We start from the raw sequence: 23132 nt of genomic DNA on the forward strand, positions 1-23132 counted from the left end.
TACCTACAGTGGAATATTACCCAGCCCCCCAAAAAAGGAATGGAATTCTGTCATTTGCAACAAGATAGTGGTGCTGGAGTGGTGAGCAGCTGAGAGGAGATACCCCATATCCAAGGTCAGGAGCAACAGCTGTGCTTTGCTGGAGCAGCTGTGAAGAGCTATCCCACGTCCAAGGTAAGAGAAACCCCGGTAAGACAGTAGGTGCTGAGAAAGGGCATCAGAGGGTAGACAGACTGAAACCACAACCACAGAAAACTAGCCAATCTAATCATATGGACCACAGCCTTGTCTAACTCAATGAAACTAAGCCATGCCCTGTGGGGCTACCCAAGACAGACAGGTCATGGTGGAGAGTTCTGACAAAATGTGGTCAACTGGAGAAGGGAATAGCAAACCACTTCAGTATTCTTGCCTTGAGAACCCCATGGACAGTATGAAAAAGCAAAAAGAGAGGACACTGAAAGATGAACTCCCCAGGTCAGTAGGTGTCCAATACGCTAGTGGAGATCAGTGGAGAAATAACTCCAGAAAGAATGAAGGGACAGAGCCAAAGCAAAAACAACACCCAGTTGTGGATGGGACTGGTGATAGAAGCAAGGTCTGAAGCTGTAAAGAGCAATATTGCATAGGAACCTGGAATCATAGCTCCATGAATCAAGGCAAATTGGAAGTGGTCAAACAGGAGATGGTTGACATTCTAGGGATCAGCAAACTGAAATGGACTGGAATGGGTGAGTTTAACATAGATGACCACTATATCTACTACTATGGGCAGGAATCCCTTAGACGAAATGGAGTAGCCATCATGGTCAACAAAAGAGTCCGAAATTCAGTACTTGGATGCAATCTCAAAAATGACAGAATGATCTCTGTTTGTTTCCAAGGCAAACCATTCAGTATTACAGTAACCCAAGTATATGCACTGACCAGTAAGTCTGAAGAAGCTGAAGTTGAATGGTTCTATGAAGACCTACGAGACTTTTTAGAACTAACATCCAAAAAAGATGTCCTTTTCATTATAAGGGACTGAATGCAAAAGTAGGAACTCAAGAAACACCTGGGGTAACAGGCAAATTTGGCCTTGGAGTACAGAACTAAGCAGGGCAAAGGCTAATACAGTTTTGCCAAGAGAACACACAGGTCATAGCAAACACCCTTTTCCAACAACACAAGAGAAGACTCTACACATGGACATCACCAGGTGGGCCAACACCAAAATCAAATTGATTATATTCTTTGCAGTTAAAGATGGAGAATCTCTATACAGTCAGCAAAAACAAGACCAGGAGCTGACTGTGGCTCAGATCATGAACTCCTTATTGCCAATTCAGACTTAAATTGAAGAAAGTGGGGAAAACCACTAGACCATTTAGGTATGACCTAAATCAAATCCCTTATGATTTTACAGTGGACATGACAAACAGATTTAATGGACTAGATCTAATAGAGTACCTGAAGAACTATGAATGGAGGTTTGTGACATTGTACAAGAGACAGGGAGCAAGACCATCCCCAAGAAGAAGAAATGCAAAAAAGCAAAATGGCTGTCTGAGGAGGCCTTACAAATAGCTGTGAAAAGAAGAGAAGTGAAAAGCAAAGGAGAAAAGGAAAGATATACCCATTTGAATGCAGAGTCCAAAGAATAGCAAGGAGAGATAAGAAAGCCTTCCTCATTGATCAGTGCAAAGAAATAGAGGAAAATAATAGAATGGGAAAGACTAGAGATCTCTTCAAGAAAATTAGAGATACCAAGGGAACATTTCATGCAAAGATGGGCTCAATAAAGGACAGAAATGGTGTGAACCTAACATAAACAGAAGATATTAAGAAGAAGAGGCAAGAATACACAGAAGAACAATACAAAAAAGATCTTCATGACCCAGAAAGTGTCCTAGTTTCATTCTTTTACAAGTGGTTGACCGGTTTTCCCAGCACCACTTGTTAAAGAGATTGTCTTTACTCCATTGTATATTCTTGCCTCCTTCGTCAAAGATAAGGTGTCCATAGGTGTGTGGATTTATCTCTGGGCTTTCTATTTTGTTCCATTGATCTATATTTCTGTCTTTGTGCCAGTACCATACTGTCTTGATGACTGTGGCTTTGTAGTAGAGCCTGAAGTCAGGCAGGTTGATTCCTCCAGTTCCATTCTTCTTTCTCAAGATTGCTTTGGCTATTCAAGGTTTTTTGTATTTCCATACAAATTGTGAAATTATTTGTTCTAGCTCTGTGAAAAATACCGTTGGTAGTTTGATGGGGATTGCATTGAATTTATAGATTGCTTTGGGTAGTATACTTATTTTCACTATACTGATTCTTCTGATCCATGAACATGGTATATTTCTCCATATATTAGTGTCCTCTTTGATTTCTTTCATCAGTGTTTCATAGTTTTCTATATATAGGCCTTTAGTTTCTTCAGGTAGATATATTCCTAAGTATTTTATTCTTTTTGTTGCAATGGTGAATGGAATTGTTTCCTTAATTTCTCTTTCTATTTTCTCATTATTAGTGTATAGGAATGCAAGGGATTTCTGTGTGTTGATTTTATATCTTGCAACTTTACTATATTCATTGATTAGCTCTAGTAATTTTCTGGTGGAGTCTTTAGGGTTTTCTATGTAGACGATCATGTCATCTGCAAACAGTGAGAGTTTAACTTCTTCTTTTTAAAAAATGAACGTTCAAATATCCCTCAACAGGAACAATTCTCAGAGGACATGAAATTTGGAAACCACACCATTGTAACAGAGTGCATCCTTTTGGGGTTAACAGAGGATCCTACACTTTGTGTCATCTTTTTTGTGATATTTCTAGGAATCTATGCTGTCAGAAATGGCAACCAACTCCAATACTCTTGCCTGGAGAATCCCATGGAGGGAGGAGCCTGGTAGGCTACAGTCCATGGGGTCTCAAAGAGTCAGACACGACTGAGAGACTTCACTTTCTATGCAGTCACCTTAGTACGCAATGTCAGCATAATTATTTTAATAAGAAACTGTTCCCAGCTTCACACCCCCACGTACCTCTTCCTCAGTCATTTGGCTTTTGTGGACAGTGGGTGTACGGCATCCGTCACACCTATGATGCTTATAGGATTCCTGAGACAAGGAGTGACCATCACTGCTGCTGGCTGTGAAGCCCAACTGTGTTTTGTGGTCATGTTTGTGTCAGCTGAGTGCTTCCTGCTGGCTTCCATGGCCTATGACCACTATGTGGCCATCTGCTTGCCCCTACTCTACTCCACCCATGTCCCCCAGAGTCTGTGTTCTCTTGACTGGGGCTTCCTAACTGGGTGGGTGTGTTAATGCTTGCACATTTACTAGTTGTTTATTGACTCTGTCTTTCTGTGGACCAAATCAGATAGATCACTTTTTCTATGACTTCTCCCCTCTGTTGAAACTTTCCTGCTCAGATGTCTCCCCTATCAAAATTATCCCTTCCATTTCTTCTGGATCTACCCTTGCAGTCACTGTGTTTGTCATAGCTCTCTCTTATGTCTATATCCTCAGCACCATCCTGAAGATGTGCTCCACTGAAGGAAGACACAAGGCCTTCTCCACCTGCACCTCTCACTTCACCACAGTCACTCTCTACTATGGAACTATTACCTTCATTTATGTGATGCCCAACTCCAGCTACTCAGTTAAGCAGAACGGAGTGGTATCTGCTTTCTACACAGTGGTGATCACTATGTTGAACCCCCTCATCCACAATCTGAGGAACAGAGATGTAAAGGAGGCCCTGAGAAAGGCAAGTGTCAGAATATATTCTTAGGATTTGTTCTTAACATTTCTGATGACCTATAAATTTTTGTTTACCAGTAGCATACTTAGAACCTATCAAATACTGATTTACTGTTTGCTTAAAATGAAATCATAATACTTCTTATTCTCCCTTGTATGCACTTATAAATCAGTTGGTAGACATCTTGGAATTAGTAATAATGATAGCAATTATTTTCACTATTACGTATTAACACCTGTAGATGCCTAGAACTTAATTTAGCAAACAATAATTTCTACTTATAAAATGCCAGGCCCTATTCTAGCACAATGGTATATTAGCTGGTTTATTTCTCATAAAAATCCTGTAATGATAGTTCTATTATTTCTCTTTGACAAATAAATTATCTGGCACACAGAGACATTAAATAGATTGCCCAGATTATGCAGCTAGGAAGCTGTGCAATCAGTCTCTGAATCTAGAATATCTGAGTCCAAACCACAATGTTTCTTCATTTAATTCTCATGCAATCTCATGATGCTGCTTACTAACAATTTACCTTAATTTTACAGATGAAACTGCTGAGTGTCAGAGATATTCAATGGTTTGTTTTGAGACATATGGACTCAAGTCTCTGATTCACTTGGAATCAAGTCCTCTGATTCCATGCATTTGATCTACTCTATAAATGACCATCAGTTCAAGGACTTCAGCACTGTTACTGATCTAGAGGATTTGAATAGGACAAGTAAGCCTAAAACTGTTCTTTTAAATCAGTCTTCTGAACAAACTCTGCTACCAAGTAAGTCTAAGTTGTGAGGACTCCAAAAACAAGGATGAGAATGGAAACCTGATTGATTCATATCTATAGAAAATAAGGTCTGGACACCACAATCACATGATTTGACTGGAAATCTAACCATATTTAGCTCAGATGGTAGAGAATCTGCCTGCAATGAAGGAGACCTGGGTTCAGTTCCTGTGTTGGGGAGATTCCTTGGAGAGTGGATTCCAACCCACTCCAGTATTCTTGCCTGGAGAATCTCATGGACAGAGGAGCCTGGAAGCCTACCATCCATGGACTTGCGAAGAGTCAGACATGACTGAGCGACTAACACTTTCTTCTAATCATATTTAAGCACATGTTACAAACAAATACTCCCATTTGGAATAATGTAGTTTTCCTTAGCTGTAGAAATTTAAAAAGATATCTTTGAAATCTAAGCATTGCAATTAACATGCTAACATTTATAGTTCCATATGCTAGATGTATAAAAAATAAATTCCCCATTAATTAAACTAGAAGTGTTGCCTAAGATTGTGGTAACTGTAATACTTACATAATAATCTACCCTCATTTACATCATCACCATGGGACTGGAGGGTGAAGAGGGATTTTTCTGGAGTTCAAAAACTCCAAATTCAATGTGAATACTGAGACAACTTTTTAGAGCATCTGAAAGCAAGACAGATTATAAAAATCCTTGACTCAGTATAATGGGGTGAAACAAGTGAGGATTGGGAGACAAAGAAAGAAGCAAATGGGATATTATTCATAATACATTGCTAAGTTAATGGTGCTAAGTATTGAAGTTTTTCAACTGTGGTCTTGGAGAAGACTCATCAGCTTCAGCTGGAGTTCCAATAATTTGGCCACATAATGCAAAAAACTGACTCATTGGAAAAGACCCTGATGCTGGGAAAGATTGAAGGCAGGATGAGAAGGGGACAACAGAGGATGAGATGGTTGGATGGCATCACAGACTCGATGGACATGAGTTTGAGTAAGCTCCAGGAGTTGGTCATGGACAGGGAAGCCTGGTGTGCTATAGTCCACGGGGTTGTAAAGAGTCAGACATGACTGAGAGACTGAAGTGAACAGAAGTTAAAATGTACAGTATGTATCATATTCTGGCAAATTTTAAGTGGAAACATACAATGAATAAATGAAGCAAGGATAAATTAAACATGTGAAATGATCAAATAATGTATAAAGGAAACTCTTTAACCACACTTCTGACACCAACTTTGTGGTCTTTTTCTCCCGTACCAACCAACTGGAATACTGGTATGTTCTAAGTATCCAGACATCAAACTGACGCTTTATTCTTTCATTCAATTGTGACACTAACTGCCTGGAGGTAGGATCAGACTTCACAGATTTAAGGCTCAGTTCCACAACTCTGCCCTCCCTTCTGACACCAGTTAGTTGCAAGTAATGCGTCCCCAAGGTCCCCACACTTTTGTCCAACTTGGCTACAAAGTCAAGGATTGCCACAAACCTCTTCCAGGTGTGAGAGTTTGCTAGAATGACTCAACAAAATTCTCTGAAGTATCTGCTTACATTTACCAGTTTAACATAAAAGATATTATAAAGGATAAATTAACAGTCAGATGGAGAGACACACCGCACCAGGTCTGGAAGGGTCTCCAGGGCAGGAGTTTCTATCACCAGGAAGCTGAAGTGTATAACCCTTCTAGCAGGTGGATCTGTTGACCAATCTGGAAGTTCTCTACCCCATAGTTTAGGAGTTTTATGGAGGCTATGTAAAAAGTCTCCAGCCTCTCCAGCCTCACTGCAGAAACGCACATGAACATAAAGTCCCAAGTTTATAATCATGGTTTGACCTTTTTGATGACCACTCCTCATCCAGAAGCTCTAAAAATCCCACCAAGAGTCTTCCTATTCAAACAAAGACACTCCTATCACCTAGGAGGTTCCAATGGATTCAGGAGCCCTGTGTCAGGAACCAAGGTTAAATAACAAATATTTGAACAAAAGATGTTTCTAGCACCCCTGTCATGAGCAAATTACAAGAATTTTAGAGCCCTGTGTTAGTAACAGGGGGCAGAGACCACAGATGTATTTCTATTATCGCACAATCCACCCCCTGCTATGTGACTATGGAACCCTCACAGCAAATGACCATAAAGAATGAAGTTACTGGCATATTATTAAAATTCCATTGGGTCATTAATAACCATTCAGTTCATCATCATAACGTATGAAAAAGTTCCCCAAGCTTAGGCTATTCAGATTTTCAGGCTTTCGTTTGATCTTGTCAGGTTCTAAACACAGGAGTAGCCTCAGCAGTACATGGCTTCACTCTCTCAGGCATCTGTTTTGAGCTAGAAGTCAGAATTATTAATTGCTTTGAATCTCTTTTGAGGCATTAATAGAATACTGAAGTTTTGATAAATAGCAGTTGCAATTGCCCTGTAAAAATCCCAAGTGCATATTGACTCACATGACTTCTGGAGCTTTAATTATGTGAACTCTCAAGTCCTGAATATAAGACTAGCTTCCCTCTGGGGATTTTGGACCCATAGTTCAGAGGTCAGTGTGTTCATAGGTCTTTTGTATTTTACCTGAGTTATCACGTGAGCATTGCTAATTATGGAATTATGTGACAAAAAATTTTCAGATCTGTTAATATTTACAGATATCTCTTGGCATATTTATTATAGCAATTCTGGGGGAAGGTTAAGAAGGGGACCTCAAACATTGACAATTTCCTGCCATTGTGACCTCCAACTACAAGAGGAACATTTAATCAAGGCTCTTTGGTTATATTACATGTAGATGTGGGATAGTCAGGCTACCCTGGTAGGTCAGCTGGTAAAGAATCTGCCTGCAATGCAGGAGACCTTGGTTCGATTTCTGGGTCGGGAAGATCTCCTGGAGAAGGAATAGGCTATCCACTCCAGTATTCTTCATGGGGAATTCTCATGGACAGAGATGGTGCGTTACAGTCCGTGGGGTTGCAAAGAGTTAGACACAACTAAGCAATAAAGCACAGCACAGCAGATGGGATAGTCATTCATTCATTTATTTCAAAAACACTAGTTGAGCTCTTATTATACTCTAGAAACTGAGTAAGCACTGAAGATATTTTGATAAATGAACAGAGATATAATGTATAATAGAACAGAGTTCTCATGTAGTTTAGATTTTAGTGGCAGAGACACTAGGGAATAAATAAACATTATAAATATAGAACACATTAGTGGGTGGAAGACACAAATCAATTGGGTTGCTATGACTTATAAAGGGTAACTGTTGGTTAGGGTAGTGAATCCTTGGTGAGCATGACAGGGAAGGCCAGTTGGAGGAGGTAACAGTTGAGTACAATGTTGAAAGCTAAGAAAGACCCACTGACATGGAGACTGGAGAGAAAGCTGCATACAGAAAACAGTGCATGCAAAGATTCTGAGAATCTCAAGAAATAAAGAAGCCGTGGCAAACCAGGAGGAGAGATCCACCGAAAGGATTGATCATGCAGTGCTCCATTGGCCATGGGAAAATATTTGAATTTCACTATAAAAAGAATGGAAAGCCATTAAATGTTTTTTAACTAGTTCCAATGCGAATGTTTTTTAAAGAGCATTCTTGTTGTTAATCATAAGAGGGAGAAGGGGGAGCAGGGAGCAGTTAAGTTATTAATTAAGATCTGAGATGCTGCTGCGTTATGCTAGGGTGGTTGCAGTTTTGCTGAAGAGGAATTCACCTATTCAACATGCAGTTTAGGTAAAGATTCAAAAAGGACTTGCTGACAAATTAGTGTGAGAGGTTAAAATTAAAAGAAGTTAAGAGGACCTCATAAATTTGGGGGTTTAGATTCTTCGGTGAATGTGAATTATTTATCATTCATTAGTTGAAGAAAAGTGATATGTAGGTTATATATGGCTGCATGACAAGTCACTCAAAACCATTTTATTATATTATATTGTGACTCAGGAATTCTAATTGGATCTGGCTCAGCACTCCACCTGCCCCACATGCATTAATAAGAGTAACTAGGTGAAATTCAGGTGGCATCTGGGCATTTCTCAAGAATCCAAGGTAGCTTCACTCAGATGCTTGGTATCTTGAAAGAAAGTGAAGTCGCTTGGTCGTGTCCGACTGTTTGCGACCCCACGGAGTGCAGCCTACTAGGCTCCTCCATCCATGGGATTTTCCAGGCAAGAATACTGGAGGAGGTTGCCATTTCCTTCTCCAGGAGATCTTCCCAAACCAGGGATTGAACCTCGGTCTCCCGCATTGTAGGCAGATGCTTTACCATCTGATGGCTTAAAAGCCTCTCATTCTCCATAGTCTTTGAATCTTTCTATATGGTCTTAACAGCAGAGCAGCTGATTTTCTCACATGGTGTCTTAGGACTCTAGCAAGTCCTCAAGAGAATAAAAAAGAAGGTGCAGTGTTTTCTATGACCCAGTCTCAGGAGATCCACAAAGTTATTTATACTGTCTCCTACTTGTAAAACAAATCACTAAAGCCAGCTTAGATTCTAGAAATGGGGTGTGTGGGGTGATTCTAAAGGATGTAGGATTTCTTTATCAGGTGATGAAACTATTCTAAAATTGAAAATTTTGGGCTCCTTACACATTAAGATGCCTATTATTGCCAAATACAGATATCTGTTAGCTCACAGAAGAAATCAGGGTTAGAGATAGTAATATAAATTAGGAATCAAACAAGCAGAGATCAAGCTGGAGGAGTAGGAGCTGGCTGAGCACACCTTTGCCCTAAATACATCAAAAATACATCCACATGTAAAGCAAGACTGCCTGAAAACAAACTGGGGACCAGCAGAAAGAGTCTTTACAACCAAGGATGTAAAGATTGATCCACATAGGAACCTACCTGAACAGGTAGGGCAGAAAAGGAAGTAATCAGGATGGGACCTGTGTACCTTGGAGTGAACACAGAAAAGGAGAGTATTGCCTGGGCTTAGACATCCTCCCTGGGGAGTGAGCTGTTTGAGCCACATATTGGGCACCCCAGGCCCAGGTTCTGACCCTAGGAAGACAAGTTTCCTTAGCTGGTTGGAAAACTCTTAAGGGACTTGCAGGAAGGCTGTACAAAACCTAAAATCAGTTCACGGAGAACATACACACTGCTGTCTACCCCTGGGAACAAGGTAGAAGAAGCAGACTGAAACTGCCTGGGCCTGTGAGTGGTTCCCAGCAAGCACCCTGGCACATGGTTGATGCCAAATGCCTGCTCCACCACCCCTAGCTCCAGCACAGTTCCACGCTAGGGTGAAGGCTGTGGTTGCTGATAAGACTGTGCAGTCTGGGAGGATGGAGCTGGCTCGGATCTATGCAGCATCTGAACAGGACTACAGCAGCCATAACTACCTTGGGAGCTGACCCTGCCCCCAGTAGGGTAGTGACAGCCTCTGAGGATAGGAGACATCACTCCTCATGTATGGCTCTAACTCTAGCCCCTGTCCCTCCAGCCCTACATCCCATGACAGTGGTAGCTGCCAGCACCTTCTGGGGGAAGATATGACATGTCCCCACTCCAGATTCAGCTCTCACACCAAAGCTACTACTACAAAGTTACACACAGACTACATAAGGATGCTCCCACACAAGGACACCCCTTCAAGACCAGGAATAGGTAACTGTTGCACCTAATTTCATAGAGACAGAAGTTAAGCAAGATGAGAAGACAGAGGAATTTGTACCAAAGAACAAGGAAAAAGAAAAACACTAACGGAACAGAGATAAATAATTTATCAGAAAAAGAGTTCAAAGAATAATAATATATATGTGTGTGTGTATACACACACACATATACATATACACAATGAAAAATTACCCAGTCAGAAAAAGAGATGGAATTCTTCCATTTGCAACATGGGTGGACCTAGAGGGTATTATGTTTATTGAAATAAGGCAGAGAAAGACAAATACTGTATGCTGTCACTTATACACAGAATCTAAAAAATAAAATAGGCCGCTTTCATCTTTCAAGACGGACTACATTCTGCGTATGTGGTATGTAGCTCTCTCAATAAATCTGCTTTCACTTAAAAAAGAAAAATAATAAGAATTCCCAGGTGATCCAATGGCTATAAATCCCCTTGCCAATACAGAGGACATGGGTTCCCTGGTCTGGGAAGATGTTACACACTTTAGGGCAATGAAAGCCATATGCCACAAGCATGGAGCCCATGCTCTAGAGTCTGCGAGCTGCAGCCACTGTGCCCATGTATCACGACTGCTGAAGCCTGCACACCCTAGAGCCCAAGCTCCACAATGAGAAGCCCACACACCACAACTAGAGAAAGCATGCATGCAGCAACAAACACCTAGTGCAGCCAAAAACAAGCAGAATTTTTAAATAAAAATTTATTTTAAAATAAATAAAAATGTTAAAATAATAAGTAAAAAAAATACACAAGTGAATAAAACAAAATAGAAACAAACATAGAGACAACAAAATAATAATTATCAGTGGGAGGTTGGAAGGGTGGAGGGGCAACATAGCAGTAGGGGGTTAGAGGCACAAACTATGTATAAAATAAATAAGTGAGACTTTTCTGGTGTTTAGTGCTTAAGAATCTGCCTGCCAATTCAGGGACACGTGTTCAATCCCTGGACCAGGAAGATCCCACATGCTGTGGAGCATCTAATCCCTTGACCACAACTATTGAAACCTGCATGCCCTAAAGCCCATGCTCTGCAACAAGAGAAGCCACCACAATGAAGAGTGGCCCCTGCTCACCACAACTAGTGAAAGCCCACGCACAGCAACAAAGACCCAGCAGAGCAAAAACAAATACAGAAATAAATTTTGTAAATAAATAAATAAGCTACAAGGATATATTTTACAGCATGGAAAATACAGTCAAGATTTTATAACTTTAAATGAAATATAATCTATGAAAATATTAAATTACTATACTGTTCTAAAATTAATACATTATAATAGAAATAGAATTCTTTAATAGAAAATAATAAAGTTAAAAGTAAAATCTTTAATGGAAAGAAAATAAGACATCCAAATGACCAACAGTAACATGAAACATGCTCTTTGCTAATTACCAAGGTAATGCAAATCAAAACCACAATGAGATATTATCTCCACCTTTTAGAATGGCTATCAACAAGATAAGAGATAGCAGCTGTTGGCAAGAATATGCAGATAAGGAAATCTTTGAAGACTGCTAGTTGAAATGTACATTAGTATGAAAAACAACTTTAAATTAGAAATATGTATGATTGAGCAATTCCACTTTGGGGTATATATGAAAAAGGAAATGAAAAGAGGAGTTTGAAGAGACATCTGCACTCCTACGTTTATTGCAGCATTACTCCACAATAGCCAAGGTATGAAAACAAACTGACCATCAACAGAGAAATAGAGCTAAGAAGAACTTCAAACTGATTCTTAACACAATCAGTCAAAAGGGATGTGCAAATTAAATTGAAAGGTTTAATGCTATCTACATATTAGAATAGCTTTTTTTTTTTTTTAAACTGACAATAGCAATCCTGGAAAGGACCCAGAGCAAATAGAACTTAAATACAAACCTGGTAGGAATGCAAACAGTACAGACATTTTTGAAAAAACAAGTTTTGCAGTATCTTATAAACACATACTAAACATAACACACGGCAATTGCAATCCTAAATTTTGTCAAAGAGAAATGAAAACACAAGACTACATGATGACCTACATAGAAGCTTTATTCCTAATTGCCAAAACCTAGAAAATCCTAGAAAAATGTGCATCACTGACTAAACAGGTAAAGGTGCTGCTTTCACGCAATGACTATGTTTAAGAGAATTATAACATAGTCCAGACTCTATAATCTGTCCTTCACAATAGCCAGCACATCATTCAAAGTTGCTGACAAATTAGAGGTAAGAGAGAGGATATATTGTCTATACTTAAGATACGGATGGAAACGAACCTCAAGGAAAGACTGAAAGTAGAAATGTAAGCTTCCATCTCAGGAAGCTTGAAAAGAAGAGCAAAGAAATAACCAAAAAAGCATATGGAATTCCCTGGCAGACCAGTGGTTAAGACCCATGTTTCCACTGCTGGGGTCATGGGTTCAATCCCTAGTGGGGGAAGTAAGAGCCACAAGCCACACAACATGGCCAAAAAAAAAAAAAGAGTAATGAATAAACATAAATCAAATAAATAGAAAACATGCCCCATAAAGAAAATATATTTATAATTTAATTCATTGAAAAGATTAATAAAATTGAAAAATCCATAGGAGTATTAATTAAGGAAAAGGTAAAATATTAATTATTCAAATAATACATGCAAAGAGGGGCATAGAAACACATTCTGCCCACATATTAAGATGGTTAAAAATAGATATTATGAAAAACTTATATCAATAAATTTAGTAATTTAATTGGATGGCATCACCGACTCAAAGGGCATGAGTTTCAGCAGGCTCCAGGAGCTGGTGATGGACAGGGAAGCCTGGCATGCTGTAGTCCATGGGGTCTCAAACAGCTGGACATGACTGAGCAACTGAACTGAACTGAAATTTAATAAATAATGAGAATTAAATATATTCTAGAGAAACACAGTTTGTGCGACTGAAAAAGAAAAACATCCTTGTCATTCTTCAGGCTGGGAGGAAAACAAAGATCATGCCATCCAGTCCCATCACTTCATGGGAAATAGATAGGGAAGCAGTGGAAACAGTGTCAGACTTTATTTTGGGGGGCTCCAAAATCACTGCAGATGGTGACTGAAGCCATGAAATTAAAAGATGCTTACTCCTTGGAAGAAAAGTTATGACCAACCTAGATAGCATATTCAAAAGCAGAGACATTACTTTGCCAACAAAGGTCCGTCGAGTCAAGGCTATGGTTTTCCCAGTGGTCATGTATGGATGTGAGAGCTGGACTGTGAAGAAGGCAGAGTGCTGAAGAATTGATGCTTTTGAACTGTGGTGTTGGAGAAGACTCTTGAGAGTCCTTTGGACTGCAAGGAGATCCAACCAGTCCATTCTGAAGGAAATCAGCCCTGGGATTTCTTTGGAAGGAATGATGCTAAAGCTGAAACTCCAGTACTTTGGCCACCTCATGCAATGGTTGACTCATTGGAAAAGACTCTGATGCTGGGAGGAATTGAGGGCAGGAGGAGAAGGGTACGACAGAGGATGAGATGGCTAGATGGCATCCCTCACTCGATGGACGTGAATCTGAGTGAACTCTGGAAGTTGGTGATGGACAGGGAGGCCTGGCGTGCTGCAATTCATGGGGTCACAAAGAGTCGGACATGACTGACTGACTGAACTGAACAACAAAATTAATAGAAAACATTGTTTCTTCAACTCTTATGCAGCAATTTTAACAATGTCATAATGATCTAAGTTTTTAGTAATTACTGTTCTCTTATCAACAATATACCCAAACCTGAAATGTTCTCCCAAACTAATACAAGAGACATTCAAATGTTAGTTCAGTTCAGTTCAGTCACTCAGTCCTGTCTGACTCTGCGACCCCATGAACTGCAGCAAGCCAGGCCTCCCTGTCCATCACCAACTCCTGGAATCCACCCAAACCCATGTCCATCGAGTCGTTAATGCCATCCAACCATCTCATCCTCTGTCATCCCCTTCTCCTCCTGCCCTCAATCTTTCCCAGTGTCAGGGTCTTTTCAAATGAGTCAGCTCTTTGCATCAGGTGGCCAAATTATTGGAGTTTCAGCTTCAACATCAGTCCATCCAATGAACACCCAGGACTGGTCTCCTTTAGGATGGACTGGTTGGATCTCCTTGCAGTCCAAGGGACTCTCAAGAGTCTTCTCCAACACCACAGTTCAAAAGTATCAATTCTTTGGTGCTCAGCTTTCTTTATAGTCCAACTCTCACATCCATGCATGACCACTGGAAAAACCATAGCCCTGTTAAATTGTCATCATTTCAAGAGGACGTTCCAACTCAGATTAGTCCCTCCTCTTAATCTCACCACCATGTGAGCAACCTGTCCAGAACTGAAGCCCACAAACCCTAATCCCTTCTTGGTATCCTTCAATAAGAATCCAAACCTTTCCAAAGTCGTGTGCCCTCTCTCCATTGTCAGGATACATGTGATAATTATTTGGAGAGTTTTCCCTTGCTGTACTGACCCAATAAACTTGATTTTGTTGCACTATAGGTTTATTTCTCGTGGCCTTTGGCTGGTTAAGCTTTAACATGGTCATTACACATGTTTACACTTAAGCTGTGGAACAAAAAAGACTGAAATTTATGATGTGAATATGATAGGTTTCATAAAGAGACTATGGATAAAAGTTATTGGAATCAAGAAAGTAAAAGAAATTTGAGATCAAGTTGTCAGTTGAGATATTCAAATGATTAGAAGTTGCCATTGCTCATGACAAAGACAGAGATGGAGAGGAAAATGGTCATGCAGGTGCTAACTTCTCAGGGGATGAGCAGCAGGGAGGTCAATTAGGGTTAGATACCAGAGGTGCTAGAGTTGGAATGTCTTGAATCTCAAAGGAGGAAGTATCTGGGACTAAGGATAAAATAGAGTAAGTTGCAAAATGTAACATATCCAGGAGCTTTGTTCCATTTGTCACATATTTGAGACACAACAATAATTTTAGGTAACTTTTGTAGATAATTATATGTAAACTCTGAAATCTCATGAATAGCCTATAAAATGTGAGTTTTAAACCCCATTTTACAGATCATAAAATTGAGTCTCAAAGAAGTTAAAAACTTTCACTCAATTCATCCACCTCAAACTGACCCCAGGTCTCCTGGGTACAAAAGCCATATCTAGTGTTTCTCAAATATTTAAATAAAGGATCACTTCTCCCTGGGTGTCCATGGGTCAATACTTGTTAGGAAAATAGTAAAATGAGAACTACTAACAAAATAAGAAAAACTAAAATACAACAGAATAAACCCATTTTAAAAAGTTATTGGAGTCAACACAGTTAAAGTTACTTTCTCAAATTGTTATAAAGAGTACAAATGGTTCCCCACAACCTCTGTTCTTATTTGGACCTGGACTGACAATAGTTTGCCAGCCAGCACCTGCCCAGGGACTATTAGTATACTTTGGTTAACAGTGGACTCTGCTTTCTTCCGCTTGCTTTCTGCTAACTGGCCCATATTACTCCAGGGCTTTCCCCACTACCTGATGTTCTCAATTAAAGAAACTGTTTTTTCTACAGAGAGGAAACTGGAGCCCTGGTGACATTGACTCTGGTCCCCATCGCCCACCAAATTTCTATTTCGACAGTTTTTTCTCCAGGTCTCTGGACAAACCTTCCATCAGGATCCTCAAAAATATACCTCTTGTTAGGAACTGGACCATCCATTTATGCCACCTTAACGAGATACCTGGCTCCATGAGTCACTTCTGGAGAACAGTCCGAGGAATTTATCTCAAAGGGGCAAGCAGCAACAGCCCTAGAGGATTCTACTACAGCCTTTCTTTTCCTCCCAGCACACAGAAAAGATCCTATCACAGAATGTATGCAACTATGTTCTTAAATGGAGGAGAGCATTTCTTGTTAATATCGTCAGGTAGTCAGTGCGCAACTGCTGTAAAAGTAAGTGGAAAATGTCTGCTTTCTAAAATTCTCTTTGAAATTCAGCAACAGCAAATCTGGCTCTAAAAGGTGAGTGCAGTAATCATGGATTTTATTTAAATAATTTAATTTTTTTGTTTGTTCAATGAGAAATGAAAGATAAAAGAAACTCAACAATTTCGTTTTGTGACCCCTGAGGAAACTGTGGCCTTAGCAAGGTTTACACTACAGGGACTAGAGACACAGACATGGAGAACAGACGTGTGGATATAGAGGGAGATTGAGGGTGGGGTGAATTGAGAGAGTAGCAATGAAACATATACACTACCATATGTAAAACAGAAAGCTAGTGAGAAGTTGCTGTATAACACAGGTAGCTCAGATTGGTGCTCTGTGATAACCTAGAGGGGTGAGATGGGGTAGGAAGTGAGAGGAAGGTTCAAGAGGGAGGGGTTGTATGTATATGTATGGCTGATTCAAAAGGTTGTGTGCAAGAAACCAACATAACATTGAAAAGCAACTATTCTCTAATTTAAAAAAACTAACTTTTTTTAAGGGAAAAAAAAAAATGTACTTCAGAAAGGTCATTCCAGGCATACAAAGCAGACTTCCCAGGAGATCCCAGAGAAATGTGGATGGTCTGTGGCAGCCAAGCTGCTGCTAAGCTTGTGTAACTGCAGCTATGAAAAGGAAACCAGGAGAAACCACCTGATAATCAATCAGGTTGCATGAGGCTCTTTGCCCTACAACCCCTAATTATCCACCAATATGACCCAATCATTGAAGGAAAGGATTGGGGAGAGTCAGAATCTGAAGCATGAATGGGATGCCACAGAGCTCTAGAAAGATCCCTAGGCAGTCAGTGGAGAGGAAGGGAAGGGCAAGAATCAGTTGTCATATTATGCACATGATTATTAATGACATGGTCCAGAACTAAGAAACCATCAGATCCTGTACTTCCTGACTTCTTTTGGATTTGTGGAAAATCTCCTGATGTGTTCAAAGAAAACTTATATTATACTTCTCATAAAAATTTAAACTAATTGAAAATCTATCCACTACTTATTTTTGTTTAATGAAAAACATTTAGCTCTGATGTATGACAAAACACCTTTAAATACTTTGCAGATATCATTTCTTTTAATCTCACAACAAAGATATTATATGGGGACAATGATTTCCATTTTACAAATAAAAAAATTTACTGGAAGTCAGAGAGATTCAAGTGTCATGTACAAGTGAAAATAATTGGCCACTGGGAGGCTCTGAAATTTCCATCTCTGGTCTCTATGACTGCTGTCAGCACAGACTGAAGCTCACACTGTGTGCACAGTGAATGCAGGATCGGCTCCACTTGAGTCAGAAGGCAAAGAGCACGCATGCTGCTTGGTGCCTGGCTCAGTCTTCAACTGAGAGTGTGTTCAGAAGCTGAGAGCAGGACTGCGAGGGCTCTGGAAAGTATGCCACAGGTGGAATGGGCAACAGATCTATGAATGTTAATTTTGGTAAAGGGGAGGCAGTGGAGGTGTGCTGGCTATATTCAAGTTTCATTGCTTTGTCACTGAAAGGAGATGGTTTGTGTCATTAAACTCTGAAAGGAGATGGTTTGTGCCATTAGACTCATAGAGAGCAATCGAGAAACCAAAAACTTTTTTTTTTTTTAACATAGAATTCATAGAATTAACACCCCTGGCAATAACCTTGCCTGTCACTAGAGTAATTTAAGTGCACTTAAGGAAAATCAATCAAAAAGCTGGAACACATTCTTTAATGATCTGTAGGTTCTCAGCTGTTGGTTCATAATACCTCACAATTCATTCTGTTGAAGCCCCACCACTGGAAACCCTAAATGCTCATATTCTAAAGTAAGGAATTTTTAATAAATTAAGAATTGTGAAGATATTTGGTACTTATATTTATCATTTATGGTAAATGTTTCAAACCTTAACTGAAATAATGCTGTTAGAAAACTGTCTTTCTATGAAAATTAGAAACTATAACACTGAATCAATAATTGCAGGGTTGGGTTAACATGACTCTTAAAAGCATAAAAATAGATGTCATGGGAGTTTGTAATTTCCTTGGTTCTGTCTCATCACAACAAAAATTTGAAGCGAGGGGCCAGCTCTTGGAAGGACCAGGGTTACAGCTCCGTGTTACAGCTCAGTTTTATTCAGAAAATAAAGGAAAATACATCCTCGAGGTATGCCGACCCAAAAGACATGGAGAGAAAAGAGAGAGAGAGAACACGAGAGCGAAAGAGAGCGTGTGAGAGTGAGAGAGCGATTCAGAAAGACCCTGGCCTTTTGGCTCCTCTTTTTATGTGTTTTTCCTCCTTCCCCTGGGCCTTCCCTGTGTAAACTGGGCTAGGCAGGAGCGCTGTTTGTTCCACCTGAGGTTTTCACTCTGGTCCTCGGACCTTCCTTTGTTCTATTTTCATGAGCTTTTCTCTTCCTTGTCTTTTAGCCACCACCATTCTGGACTCCTTTTCCTATTTTAACTACCTAACATTAGCAAAGAAGTATATAGGGAGATACATTTCAAAACCTAACTAAGGATAGAATATGAAGCTCCATAAATATTGTACAAAGGAGTTGGGAAGTATATTCCACCTGGCATATGCGTTATACAAGTCATGCATAAATTCTAGTAACAGGTTTTCTCCAGCACATATTAGCCCCAAACACTAGTTATTTGTTATACAGGAATAAAAACCATTTTGAGGAGACTATGTATTAATTGGGAGGAATAAAATGTAAGCAAGCAAAAAACAAAACAAAATCCCATAATTTAGTACATAGAAACACAATCTAAACATCTCCAAAGCATGAGGTCAACACAAAAGAAATTTATCTGATTACACCTTAGATATCAGAGTAGATTTTGTAGAGAAATGAACTTGGAGGAGGAGTAGAAGTCACTCAAGGTAACGATAGTGGAAAGTTGGGGGCCATCCAAGTGGGAGAACAAGGATTAAAGGCCAAATAAGACAGATGAACGGAGGAGACTGAACAGTTCAAAAAGGTTGGATTAGTGCAAGTGCTAGATGGAAACATCCTGAAAGAGAAGCAGAGAGTCATATGCAGGTGATACAGAAAGCATACACTGTGCTGTGCTAAGGAGGGTAGGCTCATCTTGGAGGCCTAAGAAATCATGACAGACTTGAAAGGATCACTTTGGCATCACCATTCTACTTCAGCAAGAGATTACTTTGGCAGATGTACCGTGAATTATAATGGCGCAAGAATGAAGACAACGAGGCAAACAGATGAATAAAATAAAAGAGAAAAATGAGCAGGGCCTCACCTACAGTAGGGATGCTAGCAGTGGAAATATAGGAATGGATAAATAAATTGGAGAGCTAAATTGTAGATAGTATCAATAGGATTTTATTAGATGTGGTACAATGAGAGGAAGAAGACTAGGATCCCTTTGAGAGGATAACAGGCTGAAAGGCCAAGGGTCTCCAAATGGAGGAAATAGGCTGCAAGTTCAGACATTTTTTTCTCTCTTAAGTGGCAGAAGGAAACATACTAGTGCTATACTTTTCCCCCACCTCCATACAAATTTAAAAAGAGTTTTATCTTAAAATTCTATGTTGCCATAATGACACCTGGTTCCACCTGAACTTAACTTTTCTCAAACTTTGAGCTAACCAATGCATTTTTCTCATGGAAATGTTTGTCTTAAGCTATGTTAATGTACTATGTATTTACCCTAGACTCTGTCTTCAAGTCGGTTCCGCCTAAAGGCTCAGAACCGACTTGGCAAACCAATATGTCATACATTGTTCTCCTAATCTATGTTAATGAAACTATACATTTGTATGGAAATCTGCCTTTCTTCAAGATTCATGTCAATCATTTTATGGCCCTGGATGACCCACCTGGTGCCAATGTTATCTCAATGCATGTTGTGGGTGAGGGGCCTGGTGCCAGTCTCTGAGTTTTGAGACATTTCCATTCTCTAACTAGCAGACTGCTAGTAGCTATATAAAATCTGGCTAAAGACTAGCAGGGGGACATTCTTTATGATCCTTTCTGATGTCTGTGTCAGAAGCATTCTCTGTCTCTTTTATACTTTAATAAAACTTTATTACGCAAAAACTCTGAATGATCAAGCCTTGTCTCTGATCCCAAATTGACTTCTCCTCCAGAGGCCAAGAATCCCAGCATCTTTCATGGTTCAGCAATAGCCTTTCAACTTCCATGTTTCAGACATGAGCAATTGTGTGGATTGTGGATTCCACAAACTCAGGACAGGAGGAATGGTCTAATGAAGGGATGAGTTTGGTCTGGGGGAGGCTGAGTTTGAGGTATTTGTGGGATTTCTAACTGAAGACTTCCAAGATGACTGAAACTATAGACCTGGATCTTGGGAGACAGATCTTTCTACAAATAAAGTTTGGAAAGGGGTTTTAGAATAAACATTAGATAAATAAAAGAAAATTACTGAGTTCCCAGAGAGTGAGGTTGAATCATTCTTCTTTTGTGTAAAGGGACAAAGGAATCCTGTACAGCACCATATTTACAGCTAGGCAGAGGGAGAAAATATTATGAATAAGTGTAATGAATAACCAAAGAAAACCAAGAATGTGTACAATGAAAATATTTTTTAAATCAATTTTAAAATTTCCCTCAACAGGAGCAACTCCCAGAGGACATGAAGTTTGGAAACCACACAAGTGTGACAGAATTCATCCTTTTGGGGTTAACAGAGGATCCTACACTTTGTGTCATCTTTTTTGTGGTATTTCTAGGAATCTATGCTGTCACCTTAGTAGGCAATATCAGCATAATTATTCTAATAAGAACCTGTTCCCAGCTTCACACCCCTATGTACATTTTTCTAAGTCATTTGGCTTTTGTGGACAGTGGGTGTACCACATCCGTCACACCTATGATGCCTATAGGATTCCTGAGACAAGGAGTGACCATCACTGCTGCTGGCTGTGAAGCTCAGCTGTGTTTTGTGGTCATGTTTGGGTCAGCTGAATGCTTCCTGCTGGCTGCCATGGCCTACGACCGCTATGTGGCCATCTGCTTGCCCCTTTTCTACTCCACCCACATGTCCCCCAGAGTCTGTGTTCTCTTGGTGGGGGCTTCCTACCTGGGTGGGTGTGTCAATGCTTGCACATTTACTAGTTGCTTACTGACTCTCTCTTTCTGTGGACCAAATCACTTAAATGACTTTTTCTGTGACTTCTCCCCTCTGTTGAAACTTTCCTGCTCAGATGTCTCCACTGTTGAAATTATCCCTTCCATCTCTTCTGGATCTATCCTTGTGGTCACAGTGTCTGTCATTGCTCTCTCTTACATCTGCATCCTCAGCACCATCCTGAAGATGCACTCCACTCAAGGGAGACACAAGGCCTTCTCCACCTGCACCTCTCACCTCACTGCAGTCACTCTCTACTATGGAACGATTACCTTCATTTATGTGATGCCCAAATCCAGCTACTCAAGTGACCAGAACAAAAGTGCTGTCTGTATTTTACACAGTGGTGATCCCCATGCTGAAACCCCTCATCTACAGTCTGAGGAACAGAGACGTAAAGGAGGCCCTGAGAAAGGCAATGGTCAGAATATATTCTTAGGGTTTGTTCTTAACATTTCTGATAACCTATAAATTTTTGTTTATCAGTATCACACTTAGGTCCTACTAAATACTGCTTTACTGGGTGCTTAAATTGAAATCATAATACTTCTTATTCTCAGTTGTATACACTTATACCAGCTGTTAGGCATCTTGGAATTAGTAATAATGATAGCAATTATTTTCACTGTTACGTATTAACACCTTTAGATGCCTAGGACTTTAATTTATTTAGCAAACAATAATTTCTACTTATAATATGCCAGGCCCTATTCTAGCACAGTGGTATATTAGCTGGCTTATTTCACATAAAAACCATATAGTCGTAGTTCTATTATTTCTATTTGACAAATAAATTATCTGGTACACAGAGAGGTTAAGTAGATGCCCAAAATGATGCAGCTAGAAAGTTGTGCAATCAGTCTCTGAATCAAGAAAGTCTGAGTCCAAAGCACTATGTTTCTTCATTTAATTCTTACAGAAATCTCATGATGCTAATTATTAACAATTTACCTCAGTTTTACAGATGAAACTGCTGAGTCTCAGAGATATTTAATAGCTTGTCTTGAGAGATATGGACTCAAGTCTCTGATTCACTTGGAATCAAGTCCTTGAATTCTATGCATTTCTTCAGCACAGCTACTGATCTAGAGGATTTGAATAGGACAAGCAAACCTGAAGCTGTTCTTTTAAATCAGTCTTCTGAACAAACTCTACTATCAAGTTAGTCTAGATTGTGAAGACTCCAAAAACAAGGATGAGAATGGGAAACCTGATTGGTTTATATCTATAGAAATTAAGGTCTGGACACCACAATTACATGATTTGACTGGAAGTCTAACCATATTTAGCTCAGATAGTAGAGAATCTGCCTGCAATGAAGGAGACCTGGGTTCAGTCCCTGTGATGGGAAGATCCTCTGGAGAACGGAATTCAACCCACTCCAGTATTCTTGCCTGGAGAATCATGTAGACAGAGGAGCCTGGCAGCCTACCATCCATGGACTTGTAAAGAGCTGGACATGACTGAGCGACTAACACTTTCTTCTAACGATATTTAAGGACATGTTACGAATATTCCCATTCGGCATAATGTAGCTTTCCTTAGCTGTAGAAATTTTAAAGGGTCTCTGAAATCTAAGCACTGCAATTAATATGCTAGCAGCATTCATGTTTCCATAACATAGATGTATAAAAAATTAATACCCATTAATTAAACTAGAAGTGTTGCCAAAGATTGTGGTAAATGTAATACTTATATAATAATCTACCCTCATTTACATCATCACCAGGAGACCAGAAGGAAGAAGAGGGATTTTTCTGGAGTTCAGGAGCTCCCAACTCAATGTAAATACTGAGACAACTTTTTAGACCATCTGAAAGCGAGACAGATTATAAAAGTCCTTGACTCAATATAATGGGGTGAAACAAGTAAGGATTGGCAAACATAGAAAGAAGCAAATGGGATATTATTTATAATACATTGCTAAGTTAATTCTGCT

The 23132-nt window shown here is 39.7% G+C and overlaps 2 pseudogenes; both read left to right on the forward strand.

Annotated features, from left to right (window-relative positions):
* LOC102184985 lies at window positions 2718-9876 on the forward strand (annotated as a pseudogene).
* Window positions 20699-21632, forward strand: LOC102183861 (annotated as a pseudogene).

This window comes from Capra hircus, chromosome 15 (genome assembly GCF_001704415.2).
Source record: "Capra hircus breed San Clemente chromosome 15, ASM170441v1, whole genome shotgun sequence".
Lineage (NCBI taxonomy): Eukaryota > Metazoa > Chordata > Mammalia > Artiodactyla > Bovidae > Capra > Capra hircus.